General features: G+C 28.9%; 1 pseudogene across 1 annotated transcript; it reads right to left on the minus strand.

Moving 5' to 3' along the window:
- Positions 1-1,779: 1,779 nt before the first annotated feature.
- Positions 1,780-9,619, minus strand: LOC145970320 (uncharacterized; annotated as a pseudogene). Its single transcript, XR_014438392.1, has 22 exons — positions 9,578-9,619; positions 9,330-9,480; positions 9,015-9,157; positions 8,701-8,918; positions 7,745-7,892; positions 7,403-7,667; positions 7,189-7,316; positions 6,776-7,084; positions 6,217-6,341; positions 6,004-6,128; positions 5,816-5,946; positions 5,501-5,709; positions 5,150-5,292; positions 4,851-5,053; positions 4,017-4,160; positions 3,636-3,939; positions 3,427-3,554; positions 3,059-3,334; positions 2,620-2,744; positions 2,425-2,537; positions 2,224-2,354; positions 1,780-2,115 (listed from the first exon to the last, which is right to left on the minus strand). The product of XR_014438392.1 is annotated as an uncharacterized LOC145970320 (transcript).
- Between the last annotated feature and the right edge of the window lie 4,096 nt (positions 9,620-13,715).

Below are 13,715 nucleotides of genomic sequence, written 5' to 3' on the forward strand. Positions count from 1 at the left end.
ATGCAATTTTTTTATAGAAAAGCCGCGTTTGCAGCAAATGTTTTTTAATGAACAAATGGCAATTGTAAACAAAAATAGTCTTTTTTTTTTAAATAGTATGCAGAATGTGTTATTTGAACGTAATCAATTTTCTAATGCAATAGCTCTTTTTTTATTTTTAATCTCTAAGCTGGTATATTGTTATTTTTTTTTATTTTTTTAATTTTTAATTTTTTTATTTATTTATTTATAATATACAAAAAAGATAAAAGAGATTTTTTTAGTACAAAATGTTTACGTATTCTTGAAAATGTGCGAGGAGCGCTCAGACATTGACTTACGTCTTACGATATAAATCACAAATCACAGTCAGTATCAGTATTAGTTTTTTTTAATTAAATTAAAATGAGTAATCACAACCTTCCTCTCTCTCCCTTTTTTCTCAAAAACATTAATAAAATAGGACATTTTTCGTTTATAATTGCCACTTGTTCATTAAAAAACATTTGCTGCAAAACGTGGCTTTTCTGTAAAAAAAATTGCATTTTCACAATTTTCCCCGGTGTTTGGACAATTTTAAAACATAAAGATATACCGATTTCATACAATCCCCTTACAGGCAAATTTTGGCCCTTTTTCAGCATTGTTCTTTTATCAATCCAGAATCATAATACTTCAATCTTGTTCTTGAAGCCAATTGTGTTCTTCGATACTGACATCTCTGAGAGTGTTTCTAAGTGTGAGTAATAATCGAATATATGGTGATGAATATTCGTAATTAATAAATTTATTTTTTACTTCGATGGTAAAAAAGGCATAAAAGTCTGCATAAAGTCACAGAATCGTCTTCAATGAATATTTTAAATTGTTGTTTTCATTGTTATACGAATACGCCGGAATTTCACAATATTAGAGTATTAGAGTGCATTTATATGCACACAACATAATATTACTCCAATTAAACTTGTAACAAAGTGTACCTTTAGAATAAGATGCAAAATTGTTACAAAAATATATATAAAAATTAGATATGTTTTTTTTAAGGTTTACATTATATTTAATATAACTGGAAAAAAAGAATTATTCTGAATCTAGCTGATTCATTATTATAAATTTATTATAAATTTTGTAATTTTTTCTTAACACGATTGATAGTTTCAAGTCAGTAGAATTTAAAAAAAGGTATAAAAAGGGCGCAAAGTTCATGTACAAATTGTATCTAACTGTTGTTTTATCTACAAAAATAGTGATATATAAAAATTACGCCAATTAAGAATAAAAATTTGTACAAGATAAATAAAAGTACAAGGAAAAAAACTTGTACAAGTTAACTTGTATAAATTAAAATAAAACAAAAACGTAAAAAAAATTTAATTAAAAAATCACAAATTTAAATACGTTTAAAAGTAATTAAAAAACTTGGCGCTACCAATGAAATTGGCACATATTCTAATTAAATATATATTTAAAAAATTGGAACATATTCTGATTATTAATTTTAATTATTATAGCCTAACATTTAAATTTAATAACTTAATTTTTTTAATTAATTTATATTAATTTATATTTGGAAATTTAGACTTTTAAGCTGAACAATATACTATATAATATAATAAAATTGGCAGCGCCAAGTTTTTTAAATTAAATTTTTTTTACTTTTTTGTTTTATATTAATTTATACAAGTTAACTTGTACAAGTTTTCTTCCTTGTACTTTTATTTATCTTGTACAAATTTTTATCCTTAATTGGCGCAATTTTTATATATCACTATTTTTGTAGATAAGACAACAGTTAGATACAATTTGTACATGAACTTGGCGGCTTTTTTTTACCTTTTTTTTTAAAAAGGTAAATTTTTGAGGATTATGTAATATTACGTTAAACTATGGAATGGTAACTGGAACAAGGTTTATTGGACATGTATAGCTTCATTGATTCATGTATAGGAATAAAAAAACGATCTGCGATTTAGTTTGAAACTTATGTCAAAAGAATCATATTCTGAAAGTATTTCCCTCAGCTGTTCTGCGCATAAAATTATCTTTTATATTCATGTCTAACTTAATAAAATCTTCTGATAATATTACAGCTGTCATGTGACGCAAAGCAAACTGGAAGCAGAATTCCTCGAGTTCCTGTAATTCACATGTTATTCGATGATATATTGTATACACATAAATAAATACATTGCAATTAATAAGTTCCAACATTAATAGTAATTAACTCCAAATTGTGATACTTACCTTAGCATTGCATTCGATCGCCTTATTGTAGAAGAAGGCTACATTTGACACAGTGATGACTTTCTTTATTATCTGACTGCAATCTTTTATAAGATTGGTTTCACAATACATGTCGGCCAATTCCATAAGTTCTGTAATAAAGTGTTGTTTTAGTTTCTGAATTGTAAGTTTGTGATAATTTACGTTTACAGCTTCAATTACCTAATGCGTTCTCCGAAAGTAAATCGATTATTCCGGTATATAAATATTTCAAAAAGGCTTTATAAACGACGTAAGAAAATTTCTCTGATACCGTGTACACTGAATCTGATATGCTGTCAAAAAGCAATGTTTGTCATTACGTAACCAAAGTTGAGAAATTCTGAATAAGAGTACCAGTTTTTTTTCTAAGTTTACCTTTAAATATTTTCAGTCCAATCATGTTAAAACATGTTTTCAAAATACTGACAACGAATCTTAAGGATAGCCTTGTGAACATAAATAGGTCGTCCTTCGACTCGTATGGTAAGATCATTCGTCAACTAAAGAACAAATTATTAAATAATAATATTAGATTAATATAAAAATTGTCATAAAAACAGGTATTTTTTCACTGTTAATATTATAATTCAATATAGGACTGGATTGAGACCAGAAGTTTTAATCAAAATAATCATTAACGATTGCAATTTATATTTTCTAGTAGAAAAAAGTTCTAATTCTTTTTTACAAAATCTACAAATTTCTTACAAATCTCTATTCTTTTATATCAACCGAATTAAAATAAAAATATGTATTACATATAGTTTTATGCTACATAATAAGAAAATGCATACAGAATAATAATGAGACATACCGGGTCATCGAATACTGTTCTTAGGGATTCCAATATATTCAATACTTCTTCAATATACTTCAAATTATTCGGAAACACAATCAATGAATTGCATCTCCACTTACTGTACGCAAACGCGTCACAAATGTTCGAAAACTTCGTGGGAAACGGGATAGGAATATGAAATTCTTGAAAAAATTCACCCCATACATAGATAATCCTATCATAGCCAACGGCAACGCTTAAGGCATGATAAGCAGCGATATCCAAAACCTTTCCCATCTCGGGAACGTTCACCTGTCGATCATATCTTTCCTTATTATTCTGTTCCTTATTTCATTCATCATGGCAATTATTAAAAAGTTTTTTATCAATAATCCATGAATTACCACGATCGGACCGGAGGGTTTCCAGTTGTTATTTACGCCCAATTGTCCAAAACTGTTGTCGCCCCAGGCATAGCTCTCTCCTTTATTTGTGAGCACCAATGTATGCTGGGATCCACAGACCAGTTTAACTGAAACGCGATTATGAGGATGTTCGATACTGTAACTTTCTTAGAGATGAAATGTCAGACATAAATTTTAAAAAAATTTACCTATTTTATCCGAGATTGTGATAATTTCGCGTGGGTATTTGTAATAGTTTTGCGGCCGGACGATTGAAATCTGGCCGCTCCTGTTTTCGCCCCAACCGTATAGTTTATTTTCGTCAGTTACAACTATGTTGAAATTTAAACCGCACATGATACGAACAACTTTCTTTTTCTTCAATTCATGTTTCACCTGTTTCAGCGCATCAAAATGAGCTGTGTTTTCGTTACCAACCTGATCATCATTTTCTTCACAATCACTTTCTTCGGAATCATTTTCCTCTCAAATATTATTTCCCCAAGTATACACCTAAATAACAAACAATTGTTTAGTTTATGAGAATGATTATTGACGTTATCATTGTGATAGTTCAATCTTTTACTTACCTTTCCATTGCTAGTCAGAGCGAGACCATGACACAGTCCGCATCCGATGTCCACGATATGCTTGTCGCTTAAGACTCGAATAAACGTGGATATGCCAGAAAGCGCAGTGAAATTTGACTTTCTCTCAATTTCGCAGCAATAAACCTTTCAAAAATAGTATAGCTGTAATACATTTTTTGATCTGATTTACTGAATCACATTTAGAATATTTAAGTATGAAAGCACTACTTGAAAAGACTTGACAAAAAATTCATGATAAAAAAAATTTGATATTATTTCATCCTAAGTACTTTTCAACATGATAAATTTACATAAATTCATTGGTCATGTTGATACATGTAAAAGAATTGAAAGTTTTCTCACATTTTTAAAATATTACGTAACTAAGTGTGTGTGTGTGTGTGTATGTGTTGCTTTAATTTTTACAACCAGATTGAATGTAAAGAATTAAAAATTAGGTGCTGCAATATCTGCTTTTCTATATCTATTAGAGGTATTTTCAAAATTATTTTTGTAATTTTTATCTTATTAAGAAAATAAAAATTACATCGTTACAATCTTTCATATAATAATTTTAAAAATATTTGCATATTGAAATAAATATTATGGCCAAATATCTGTTCTTCTAATCAAAGCAATTTATAATATTTATTTAATGTTTTCTTAATTATAATTTATCTACTTATATTTTATTATGATTTCACACACATGCGTACATATATAATAATTTTCATTTTCACTTATTCCCTAAGAAAAATTCATGCTTTAGGAATGATATAAAACCTCCTAATATCAATTTTATTCATTCAAGAAATATATAAAGCTCTGATATACCTCTCCCTCTTCTGTAAGTGCCAGAGTGAAATACCAGCTGTGTGCAAAGGTCTTTATATTTTTTCCACACAATTCTTCTATCTTTTTTGAATAGAGAGGAGTATGTATGTCAATCGTTGAATGATCATCTCCATAATAATTTAAGCTGTAAACATTCTTGTCCTTCGTCACAATTATACCTCTACTATTACTTATACAGTTATCTTCAAAATATTATAATATATAACATATATAAAAATATATAAGTAACAATATTACATAACCAAAAAGACAATATAATGAAAAATGGTAAATTTTACCATATAGCTTAACCATGTGAATTTGTGGGATAAATTCCGACTTTAGCAGATGAAAGACCGGCCAATTTTTAAGATCTATTGAATTTGTCTTCTCTTCTAGAATTCTGCATTGCAAGATTCTCTTCTCATATTTTTGTATTTCACTACAAATAGTTTGATAACTTTACGTTTAGTTACCTGCTCATTCACATTAATTTGAATTAATTGTATTTATTGATTTAATTTGCTTTATGTCATCGTACGGTTCTTGTTTTCACCTATTATCTTGCCATCTGCGATTATTTCAACATTACTATCACCCAGCAGCGACTTGTATAGAAAGGAAGAGAAAAACAAGACCGCCGAACTTACTTTTTTTTAATTGTTGTTTCTGAATTTCTCTCCTCTACATTTTTATTCCGAGAATAGAATGTCGACGACGTGATAGTAACGTGATTTTGTATCAATGCTCTGTGTATAATCTTAGCCTTCGTACTCATATCTAATTTAATGTAATCTTCCGATAATGTGTTAGCTGTCGTGTGACGCAAAGCAAACTGGAAGCAAAACTCCTCGAGTTCCTAAAATTCATATGATATTCACCGATATATTATATATATAAATAAATACATTGCAATTAATGAATTCCAACATTAATAGCGATTAACTCTGAATTGTAGTACTTACCTTAGCATTGTACTCGACCGCTTTATTGTAGAAGAATGCTACATTTGACACAGTAATGGTTTGCTTTATTATCTGACTACAATCTTTTTTAAGATTAGTTTCACAATACATCTCGGCCAATTCCATAAGCTCTGTAATGAAGTGTTGCTTCAGTTTCTGAACTATAATTTATGATAGCTAATGTTTACAATTATCTAATGCGTTTTCCAAAGGTAAATCGATTGTGCCGGTATACAAGTATTTCAAGAAGGCTCTATAAACGATGTAAGAAAATTTATCCGATATACTGTATACTGGTGATGAATCCGATGTACTGTCAAAAAGCAACATGTGATATTATGTAATAACCAAAGTTGGAAAATTCTCAATAAAAATACCAGTCTCTTTTTCTAAATGTTTACCTTTGAACATCTTCAGCCCAATCATGGTGAAACTTGTTTTTGAAATACTGGCAACGAATATTAAGAATAGCCTTGTGAACGTAAATAGGTTGTCCTTCGACTTGTATGGTAAAATCGCTCGTCAACTGAAAGAGAATAATTTAATAATGTTAGATTAATATAAAATTGAATAATTTAATAATATTAGATTAATATAAAAATTATCATAAAAAATACATAACTTTTTACTTTTCACTTTTAATTCAATATATATATATATATATATATATATATATATATATATATATATATATATACATACGCTTATAATTCAATATATGACTGGAATGAGACCTGAAGTTTTAATCAAAACAATCATTAATGATTGCAATTTATTTTTTTCTATATAGAAAAAAATTTTCCAATTCTTTCTTACAAAAATCTACAAATCTCTTACAAATCCCTATATTTTTTATACCAACCAACCAAGCTAATATGGCAATATGTATTATATACATATACTTAATTTTACTAAATATAATGCAAAAAAGTACATACAAAGCAATAATATGAAACATACCGGATCATCAAATGCTGCTCCTAGGCATTCCAATATATTTAATACTTCTTCAATATACTTGTAATTGTAATTATTCGTAATTCGCACAGTGTGTAAAGAATCATGCACAATCAATGGCTTGCACATAGTTATGCACTCACTGTTCACAATCACATCAAAAATCCTTGAAAATTTCGTGCGAAAAGGTTGGGTAATATTTTTACCGAAGTAGTGACCCCATATATAGATAGTCCTATCATAGCCGACGGCAAGGCTCATGTGACCATAGACGTCAACATCCAAAACCTTTCCCATCTGATGCACGTTCACCTGTTGATTGTATCATTTTTTATTATATCATTTCTCGTTCCACCCAGCGCGAGGCGATTTTAATAATTATTAAAAAGTTTTTTCAATTTTTATTCATGAATTACCATGATCGGATTGGAGGATTTCAAGTTGTTATTTACGCCCACTTGTCCACTACTATTATTGCCCCAGGCATAGATCTCTCCTTTATTTGTGAGCGCCAACGTATGCATGTATCCGCAGACCATCTTAACTAAAACATCAATCTCTCATGAAGATGACCGATACTGTAATATTCTTAGAGACCAAATCTCAGACATAAATTTTTAAAAAATTTACCTATTTTATCCAAGAATGTGGTAATTTCGCGTGGGTATACGTATTGTTCTTGCGAGTGTATGTTTGAAATCTGGCCTTTCTCGTTTCTGCCCCAACTATATAATTTGTTTTCATCAGTTATAACCATATTGAATTTAGAACCACACGCGATATGAACAACATTCTTTTTCTTCAATCCATGTTTTACTTGTCTCACACTACCATTAAAAATAGCTGTGTTTTCACTACCATCCTGCGCATAATAACTGTCTCCCCAAGCATACACCTAAATTACAAAAAATTGTTTAGTTTATGAGAATGATTATTATCGTTATCATTGTGATAGTTTAATCTTTTGCTTACCTCTCCATCGCTGGTCAAAACGAGAAAATTATGATAGCTGCATGCAATGTCTACGATACGTTTCTTGCTAAAGCCGGAGACTCGAATAGGTGTGGATTTGAGGCCATCTCTCACTGAATTCGGAGTTATCGAATTTCCAGAAGTAAACCTTTTAAAAGTAGTAAAGTTGTAATACATTTTTTGATTTTTTGAATGTCATTTTATATTTAGAATGTTACATTTATGTATGAAAGCACTGCTAAAAAAGACTTAACAGAAGATTAATAATGTAGTTTGATATTATTTTTCCCTAAATGCTTTTCTATTTGATAAATTTATATTATTGGCCATTTTTATACTTATGAAAAAACTGGATGTTTTCTCATATTTTTAATATATTATGATACTAAGTGTGCGTGCGTGCGTGCGTGTGTGTGCATGTGTGTGTGTGTGTGTGTGTATTGCTTTAATTTTTACAATCACTTTGAATATAAAATATTAAAAATGTGCTGCCATCTCTGTTTTTCTTTGTTAATAAGATATTTTCAAATTTTTATTTTCATATTATTTTCTCTTATAAAGAAAATAAAAGTTACATCATTACAATCTTTCACATTCTATGATTTAATTTTAAATATCTTAATTTTAAAAATATTTGTATGTTGAAATAACTATTATGGCCAAATATCTATACTTCTAATCAAAGCAATTTATTTATTTAATATAAATTTTAATTTATCTACTTATTTTTATGTAATATATTTTATTATAATTTCACACACATGTATATATGTATAAATTTTCATTTTCACTTCTTTCACCTACGAAACACTTTACAATTCAGAAGGCTATAAATCCTCCTCTTATAATATATAATACCTCATTCTATATCAATCTTATCTTTTAAGCAAACTAAAATTTATTCCCAGAAATATGCCATCAAGGCACTTTCAAAGAATATGAATACTTTGATATACCTCTCCCTCTTCTGTAAGTGCCAGGATGAAATACAAGCAGCAAGCAAAAGTCTTTATGTTTTTTCCACAAAATTCTTCTATTTCTGTTAAGTCGGGAGCAATATCTATGTCACTAGTCTCCGAATAATCATCTTCATTCCTGAAGATTACTTTATTATAACCTAAACTGTACACATTCTTGTCCTTCATCAAGATTATAGCTCTATTACGACAGTCATCTTCAAAATATTATAATATATAATATATATAAAAATATATAAGTAACAATATTACATAGCCAAAAAGACAATATAATGAAAAATGGTAAATTTTACCATATACCATAATCATGCGAATTCGTCGGATAAATTCCGGCTTTAGCGCATGAAAGAACGGCCAATGTTTAAGATCCATTGGAATTAGCATCTTTTCTGCTAGAACGAATTGCAAGATTCTCTTCTCATATTTCTGCATTTCACTACAAATAATTTAATAATTTTGAGTTTAGTTACCTCATTCACTTTGATTTAAATTAATTGTACTTCATGTCATCGCTCGGTTCTTGTTTTCATCTATTATCTTGCCTTTCGACATCGCTATCGCTCATCAGTAACTTGTGAAAAGGAAGAGAAAAACAAAGCTATACTTACTCTTTTTTGTTAGTTGTTGTTTCTGAATTTCTGTTCTCTATATCTTCCGGGAAACAGAATTTTTTTGATGAAATCGACATGATAGAAACAGGACTTTGTGTCGGCAGGAGTTGAAAAATGCTTTTTCTTCTTCTTTTTCTCTTAAACAGAACTCATTTGAAACGCTCTTATTATTTCCTTCGCAGAAAGATCAAGTCGAAACGCACTTATATGATAATAAAAATAATTGAAAATGGATGAAAAACTACTCTTCTGCGCCACGTGTTCTTCACAGTTCCTCTCTTGTCGTATGTTGCCACTTTAGGGCTAGGGAGACCACGATGCAACCATGTGATACAAAAAATGCTAAGGCCCTTGCACAAGGCTAGGCAACGGGTAATAGGAATAGGGAATAGAAACCATTCACAATAAATACACGGAATAGAAAATATTCGCCAATAGGAGCAGAGAATAGATACTATTTCTTATTGCCTGTTATCTAGCATTGTGCAAAGGCCTTTATTCTTCTTTATCTTGTAAGAGTGGAAGGGGATGTATACACTTTCCAGGCAAGCACACGTCATTCTGACGTTTCAAATTGGTCATTCACTGACTATTCTTGATGTCACGAGTTGACGTTTTTATGACGTAAAAGTGACGGTCTAATGTCACAGATTCTTGACGTCATGAGATGTACCGCATTTTGACGTCATAAAATGTACCATATTTTGACGTCTTTTTCTTAGCATAATAATGTATTTAATAACGTTGTTGAATAAAGTAGATTAACTCGATTCGAGAGCATCATTAAACAATTACAACCATTCTACTCTTCAGAAGAATCTCGGATCGATTAAACTGCTTTATTCGAAAACATTGGAAAACGCAAATATGATTAAGAAAATAGGTCAAAAGTTTTATATTTGTTATTATTATTTTATTTAAATGTAAATAAAAACTTACATCTAATATCATATAAAATTTTAACAAATAATGTCTTTCGTTGCCTGCGTTTTATAAAAATATATTTTGCTAATCAACTGTATTATAAAAAAAATATTTTTTGGCACTTTAATTACTCAATTGATATAGCTAATATTTTCACTATGCATTAATTTAATGAACACTTGAGTGGTTAAGCAACATGAATCGTGTACAGATAAACGCATGCGTCGAAAGAAAAATTGTTAAAGGTGCCTATACATGGCAGCATCAAGCGTCGAGCGTCTGCGCAGAAAATGATGATCGAATACCAATTCTTAATGTAATCATGATTAAAATTTTATTTTCATATATACTTGACATACAAAATTTCACAAGTATCAAATTTGTTGCCTATAAAAACAATGTTACAAGATATTTCTAACGTGGAGATATATAATAAGAGATATATAAAATAAGACTGTGTATATTACAAAAAGCATGCAAGAAAAGTTCATGAAAATTAATTATTTAATGTTTGATTAGATTTTAAAACATGATGCATTGATGTAGTAATGTTCTACTCTCTAAATTTCTTAGAGTGAAAATGCACTCGAAAAATTGAGTGACTGGTCAAGTCACTCTAGTTAGAGTGATTTTTCACTCATAGGAGTGAATTCTTCTCACTTTTTGTTGTAGAGTAAAAAATTCACTCTGCAAAATAGAGTAAATATGTATACTCTATTTTGTAGAGTGAATATTTTCACTCTATGTAGCATTTTCACTCTATATAGAGTGAAAATTTTCACTCATGAAGAGTGAATAAAGCGCATGTGAAACGCGCATGAGTCCGCCATTAGCAACACTGTCGTATCGTTGTCTCGCGACGTTACCAACTCGTCGCACGTGTACTTGGTATACAAGACATATTAAAGTAACTTCTTAGGGATATATCTTTTTATTTTAACATATTTCGAAATGTAAACATATTTTTGTGTGTGTAACGTTAAATATATTTATATAGCTGTGACAAGAAAAAAGGAGGTTAATCGGCTTTTACACCGACAATGAGATAACATGCTGTGTGCGATGTTCAGCTTCGATTAATTCAAGTAAAAAGCAATGATTGCTTCTCATTTCAACTAATCGAAGCTTCACGTCATATACGTAACGTGTTATCTTATTATTAGTAAAAGACGGCTTAGAATCTCACTTCCTAAGAGTGAATCTGTTCACTTGTAATTGAGTGAAAAATAACTTGACGAAAGTGATGACTCCACTCTGATTGAGTGAATTATTCACTTCAAACCGAGTGACACATTCACTTTACGTTCAGAGTTAAACAGTTCACTTTTGTGAAAAGTGAATGTTCACTAATTACGAGTGGCAGTATTTTCACTATCACTTGGAGTGAATATTCACTCGTTTGGAGTTAGATTTCACTCTAAGAAATTTAGAGAGTATAATATATTTAATTTATTAATAATAGTAGTATTATGTCTAATGTTAATAAATATTAATTTTAATAAGTATTATATATTAGAATATCTAATTCTTTCTATCTCGTGTGATTTACATGTTTGTTATTCGTTGTAGAAGCTGGAATCTAACTCATTCAGAATCCTGCGCAATGGTACTGGTAATGGTTTTCTGCGCAGACGCTCGACGCTTGATGCTGCCATGTATAGGCACTAGGCACTTTATTAAAGTCTGATCGCGAAAGTCACGTTATATGAAAAATTTTAAAAGATTTTTTTATGGGATCGATGTACTAACTAATCACATTAATAATAAAATAATCGTCAGTTTATGATTAAAATATGACGTCAAAATAATGTTATATCAAGACGTCAATATAAAGTCATGTAACAAATCAGTCATTTTGACGACATATGACCAAAAATGACTAGTTTGAAACGTCAAAATGACGTGTACTTGCTACCTGGGTTATAATCGAGGAGTTTCGCTTACTCCTTCGTAAAGATTAAGAATTTCGTATAAGTGAATATTTTTATACGAATAACAAATAAAAATACACGTACATGTAAAAATATATGCAGGAATCAACAGAGAAATATTTTTTCAAGGAACGCGCGGGAAGAAACGTGCGACGTACTTTGCATGTGATTTGTTGCACACTGAACTGAAAAAATATATGTAATATATATGTATATGTTCCTATTAGTATTTATTTATGAATTAAATCTTCTAATTTATTTTCTTAATTGCATATACATATAAATTGACAGATTTAAGTATATAAAGCTTATAATCAAGATCAGAGTATCCAAGTTCTATCGCGGTTATTTAATTACACCTATATAATTTTGCCTACTCACGCGAAAATTTTCTTTGTCGCCATCGATTAAATGAATTACATTAAATTAAAAATATGCTAATTAAGGCGACACTGAGAGGAACTAGAATGGATCTATAATTTCTTCTTTCCATTACAACTAATCAATTCTTTAATTATAATTACATATTGCATGTATATGTAAGATCTATATTACAATAAAATTATCTACACTGTAAATGATTTTCTTATTGAAATTTTTAACATTATTTTTCCCTGTCTTTTATAATCTCGATGGATTTTAATATTTTTAGTGATTCTTCTCCTTTTCACTTTTTGATACACTAGTGAGAGAAAAAATATTTTTTATGAAAAATAAAATTTCTTATTTCTTTTTATCAAATTTATTATTAAAGAATTGAATTAATTTTGTCAATACCTCAATTGATAAATAAAATTGCTAGATAAAATTATATATTGTATATTTATATTACGTAATATTATGTTAAACTATGGAATGGTAACTGGAACAAGATTTATTAAACATGTATAACTTCATGATGCATGAACAGGAATAAAAAAACGATCTGCGATTTAGTTCGAAACTTATGTCAAAAGAATCATATTTTGAAAGTATTTCCTTTAGCTGCTCTGCGTATAAAATTATCCTTTGTACTCGTGTCTAACTTAATATGTCTATAAAAATAGTGATATAAAAAATTGCGCCAACTAAGAATAAAAATTTGTACAAGATAAATAGAAGTACAAAGAAGAAAACTTGTACAAGATAAATAGAAATATTTTAATTGAAAACATTGTTATACAAAATAGTTGTTTTAATTTTCAAAAATAATAATATTAAAAAATTAAAAATTTAAACGATTGATTTGAGAAGTATATTAAGAAATAATTTGATATGATTATTACTTAATTTTATATATGCTAAATATAATACGCAAAATTATGTCGCGACGATAGATCTTAAAATGCATATTTAGCGATGTGTACAATTTAATCAAAAATCAAAGTGATAGAAATCTAAGATAATAAATAATCATTTCGTTGCAATCTTTATGGACAATAATTATTATTTTAATGCTTAGAGTCACAAATATATTTCATCCGTGTTACTTTATCGTTCTACTTGACAATATAAATATAATTTGGATTATGAGAGAACACAAAGTAAA

This window comes from Camponotus vicinus, unplaced genomic scaffold (genome assembly GCF_025532165.1).
Source record: "Camponotus vicinus isolate PSW18456_S1 unplaced genomic scaffold, iyCamVici1.0 SCAF_4, whole genome shotgun sequence".
Lineage (NCBI taxonomy): Eukaryota > Metazoa > Arthropoda > Insecta > Hymenoptera > Formicidae > Camponotus > Camponotus vicinus.